We start from the raw sequence: 5,377 nt of genomic DNA, 5'->3' as shown, positions 1-5,377 counted from the left end.
AACTTTGTAAACAAATTTTGTCTTTTTTTATATTTTTATTTTAGGGATTCCCTTTCGAAATTTTCAGTAATTTTAATTTAAAATAATTTAGAGAAACAAATTAGAATAAAAAATGTATCAATTATATATTATAAATCTCACAACATGCAAAGAAAAGATAAGGGGAATGCTCGTCGTTTTTCCCTTTTTCGATGGTGTTATATGACTGATGGTATGCTATTCATGTCACGTGGATGCATATCATTGTTCATTGATAAGAGAGTAGGAGGACTTCTAGATGACAAATTACTTCACCTTTCTAGGAAACAAAAGCCTGATTGGTCAAAAACAAAGAATAAAATAAAAAGATGTGACGAAATTCAAAAAAGAATCAGCCGTTGTAAAAGCCACTGAGAATGGTGGAATCTCAAGTAAATTCGATGCATTTAAACAGAATAACTGCTTATAATAATTGAAGCAATCTACATAAAAAATTTCACGGTCTGGAGAACTTTTGACATCCTGATGTCGGCTTACACGATACCAAAATGTTCTGGAATCTCTAAACTTCTCAGTTGTAAGACAAATTTACAATAACATTTTACGTTTTATGCCCCGACAAATAAATCATATTCTGTTTTTTAAATTTAAAAAAAATTAAGGCAGGCCTGATTGTTTAGTCAATGAAATTTCTTAAAAGCATAATTCTTCGCCTTTTTCCGTTTATAACAATACTCATTAAACTAAGCGGTACGATTATTCATATTATATTTAACGCCTTAAATTAATACGTCATGTCTCTTTGCAATAGAATATAAATCAGATATAATTGAGTTGTAAAAATTATAAACCAGTTCGAATTTAAAATTTTTATTCTAACAACACTGTTTAACTGCATCTTCAAATATTTCAAATTTTCAGTCATTCCAAACAATACGTAATTCCAACCAAAGGAAGTGTCTTAGGAATAGATAAATAAATTCACACTGGAAAATATTTAGAGAATGTAAAAGATTCAACAAAAAAGACGCTAACGCAAAGACAAAATATTCAGAGATGACCATAACAGGGCTACGTAGATTTGACAATAATCTTAATCGGCTCGGATAGTCTTTCATATTTCGACCATTAAAAAGAATTAGATGTTGTTTAATCCGCCATCGCAAAGCTGTCTAAAGCCGAATCAACATTTAAGCCCTTTGACGTCTAACATCGAAAACGTTTGGCGATGCCACGTTCAAGCACAAAACGACTTCTACTCGTATATGGACATTGAAATCACCCATAATTACAACTTCATCATGATGCAAAGACCAAGTGGTCAAAACGTCAGAAAACCGATCAAAGTTTTGCTGCTTTAACGAACCAACATCACCAACGAACTATGAAACCAGCATCGGAATTCTCCTGGGGTCGTGATTTAAAAGATAAGATAGACCTATCACAATAAAATCACAATAAGTCTCCAATAATTAAAATTGCACTTTGTCCATGTTAATGAAGAACAAAATCCCGACGAGTTCGCGTAACCCGGTCCCAATGGCTTTTCATCAAAAACCGTAAAATACTTCCAATTTACTAATAGAGCATTCCGTATAAAATTCTGGTCCATTGAAACCATCAAGTTCCAATCATATTCGAATAAAGATACTTAAATCGTTATTCAAATGTCGTGAAAAAAGTAAAAAATGTAAAATGTTTTATAGTTTTATGATTATATTACAGAAAATCTTGAAAACGAATAATTCATGTAATGTCGAAATATCTTACCTAAGGCAGTTACAGGCTTGCACTTCCCAACAGGTAGATCCCTGGATTCTAATAAAGTTATCCATCCATTTGGATAAGCAGGAGGATATTCTTTTGCACTTCTTAATCTATTTGTTTCTTTTAATAACTGCATTCGTTTTCTATGTAATTCCCTCGCATTCATTCTTCTATCCTCATAACCGATATCCGTCATGTCCTACATCGATAAATTACCGTTGAAATGTAAATAATATGTTTTAAACAACAAATATTTCTTTAATTATACTTACGACGACTTTATTATAAGTTGATAACGAAAAATACATGACGAAAATAATAATAAATAATAAAATCAGTAGATATGGTTTATTTATAATTGTTGTACTGATGCATTGGAACATATCCAGAACCCAGGGATATTTCCATAACTCCTTTGCTATACTGCTGTATATAAAGGTGAACATATTTGTTTGAATTATATTCTGGAAAATGTCTGAAATAAAAAATTCAATTACATTGTTTAATAACTTAATAGGTTTAATTAATTTAACACTTATAAACTGTTGCTATAATTGATTATCTTAATAGGTTAGCATTGATGCAGTTTGGATTCACTGTTTCAATGGCAATGATTACTGTCACGTTGACATTTGTTACATCATGTCATCTTTTTTAATCATAAGTGATCAGAAAAATATTATTTTATAAAATTTATAGGTATAAATGGAAGTTGATTAATTGTCAATTTTAACGAGTGAGAAATAAATATNGTGTTAGAAATTAGAATGTCGCAACATCCTCTGTTTGCCCGGGAAAAGGTCAGATATAGCGATTTTATATGTCAATGAAAAATTAGTTTTTTTTTAATGTAATTATGCACACGTCAATAATTAAATAAACGATAATTATTTTCTCAGAATGTCAAGCTGCAATTTTTTTAATCATATTTCTATTTATTTTATTCAATATATCTTCTCCTTACTTCAAATTAATAGTAGTTTGCCTTCCTACATTATATTTTTCCTTTAACAATAGAGTCGTACTAGTTATCCATTTGACTCTGAATTTCTGTTTTCATCGAAAGTACAGTTCTTCTACAGTTAATAAAGGGCTTCTTGCCCCTAAGCATTTTATATCTGGTCAAGCGATCTGCAAACTGAATTACACTGAATTTTAAACATACAAATTTATATTGTATTTGAACTACTACAACATTACATATATGTGAGGATTTTTCGGATTTGTACGGGCCGCTTAAACATCTAAATTTTCTGTTAATTAACTTCGGGAAAAAACCGAGGAATTTAAACTATATCGAATTTCGCCGCTTGTGTGACAACTAGCTGAGGAAGTTTACATTTAAGTATGAAGAATGCACCGTCATCGTCAACAAGAGTCGATGACGTGTCCGCTCTCGCACGAAAAGATATAAAAAGGAAGATCACCGGAAGCTCACGGCGTCTGCACACGGAAAGTATTCTTAGTACTTGTATTTTCTCAATTTTTTAGACGCTAAATTTTTGCACTGCAGCTAAGCTATTGCTACCGTTCTGATAAAACAGCTTTACCAGCGAAGATTCTGTAAGGAAATGATTAACAATAAGATAAAGGCGTGCAAAATGATTTTCAGGCATTCAATGCAGTCGTTTTGTTTGGGTCCGCTTACTTTGCATTAGCATTTCATAGAAAGCGCGATCAGACGATAATTTTTTATTTTGAAATTTTTTTCCATTGTCTACACAGAGTTTTATCAAAATCTGATCAGCGGAACGGGCGCTAGAAAGTTTGAATAGAGTCAGTTTATTTATAACTACATAGTGTATTGGCAAACGATCCACTTGTACAATACTTAATGTTATGGTGATATAAATCATATTCAATTTCTGTATGGAGTGAATTTGATGTTGTGTTTGTTCAATTATGGTAATAATTGGTTATGAACGTTGTCCCTTTGTTAAAAAAAAACGTAGAATTAATTAAACCCTATATTTTTTCGCAATTTATTTTCGCTTTCCGTATTTTTTAATTAACAGATAAATAGACTATAGATCATTTTATCGTGTTTTAGATTTTTATTTCTAATACTTTCTGTCATATACAACAGAAAAAAAATTTTGTTCACCCAATTTAAAGGTAAATAACTTTCGTCAAAAAATCTAAGAAATTTTGCAGGGAAATTTGTGTATTAGCACATTGTTTATATTAAGTTTTGGCAGATAAAAGTCAACGGGATGAAGAAATAAAAGTGAGAAATAGAATTGCATTTCGAGTGGGGGAGCCTCAATAAACATTTTATTTATTAGTAGCTTACCAGTCACGCATTGCTGCGATTTCAGAATAAACGAAATCCAATCAAACTCATTATGATAAAATTAAATTTACATTTTATCATTTTTATTGAAACTTATTATTATTATTCATTTTCATCGCAGAGTAATTGTTTTCGTACAACGATTTTCAGATATTTATATTGTGGGGCGAAGTCGTTAGTTTTGACAAAGTATATAATGTTTAAAGCTTTACTTAAAACCTAAAATAAATAAATAGTTCAAAATATTCGACAACACATTGTTAAAGTTAATTTATTTTTAATTTACAACTTGTAATAGAGTCGTGCCGGTAACCTGTTTAACAGCTTTCAGGGACAAATGTATAGGCCTAAATTAAAATAATGATGTGACTTTCAGTTCGCATTAGAAGTGCGTATATAGATAATTGAAGCGTATTGCCCCTTATCTATCTACGTCTGGTTATCTGTTTTATTTGTCTAATTCCGTTTATGAATTAAGGTAAGACAGGTTGACGAACTGACGGACAACACAGGGAATTTATAGATCTACAATTTTTTCAAATTGCAGCCAATTAAAAATATTTGTTTTATATTTCTAGTAAAGAATAAAGAAAATATTAACCAACCGTAATACTTCATTTTTACGTTTCATTGAAAGACTGCAGCAGTCAAAATGTAACAAATTAACACCGAGTAATTATATATTAATTTTACACTATAATAGAGATAACGATAATATAACTGGAAAAATGAGTAAAAACAATTTATAACAAGCAACAAGCAATTTCGAATGCTGCTCTTAATATTAGGCATATTAAGATATACTTACCTGATTCAATCAATTCACGACCTAATTTACATCTGATTCATTCTTACTGTTAGAAATTAGAATGTCGCAACATCCTCTGTTTGCCCGGGAAAAGGTCAGATATAGCGATTTTATATGTCAATGAAAAATTAGTTTTTTTTTAATGTAATTATGCACACGTCAATAATTAAATAAACGATAATTATTTTCTCAGAATGTCAAGCTGCAATTTTTTTAATCATATTTCTATTTATTTTATTCAATATATCTTCTCCTTACTTCAAATTAATAGTAGTTTGCCTTCCTACATTATATTTTTCCTTTAACAATAGAGTCGTACTAGTTATCCATTTGACTCTGAATTTCTGTTTTCATCGAAAGTACAGTTCTTCTACAGTTAATAAAGGGCTTCTTGCCCCTAAGCATTTTATATCTGGTCAAGCGATCTGCAAACTGAATTACACTGAATTTTAAACATACAAATTTATATTGTATTTGAACTACTACAACATTACATATATGTGAGGATTTTTCGGATTTGTACGGGCCGC

General features: G+C 30.3%; 1 long non-coding RNA gene across 1 annotated transcript; it reads right to left on the bottom strand.

Annotated features, from left to right (window-relative positions):
- Nucleotides 1-1,750: 1,750 nt before the first annotated feature.
- Nucleotides 1,751-4,925, bottom strand: LOC111640174. Its single transcript, XR_002759232.1, has 3 exons — nt 4,848-4,925; nt 2,019-2,221; nt 1,751-1,945 (listed from the first exon to the last, which is right to left on the bottom strand). It is a non-coding gene; the product is annotated as an uncharacterized LOC111640174 (long non-coding RNA).
- Between the last annotated feature and the right edge of the window lie 452 nt (nt 4,926-5,377).

Source organism: Centruroides sculpturatus, unplaced genomic scaffold (assembly GCF_000671375.1).
Source record: "Centruroides sculpturatus isolate CEXI.00-Female unplaced genomic scaffold, Cexi_2.0 scaffold1217, whole genome shotgun sequence".
In the NCBI taxonomy this organism is placed as follows: domain Eukaryota; kingdom Metazoa; phylum Arthropoda; class Arachnida; order Scorpiones; family Buthidae; genus Centruroides; species Centruroides sculpturatus.
The sequence above is the reverse complement of the archived record's forward strand: the minus strand, read 5'-3'. Positions and strand labels throughout refer to the sequence as shown.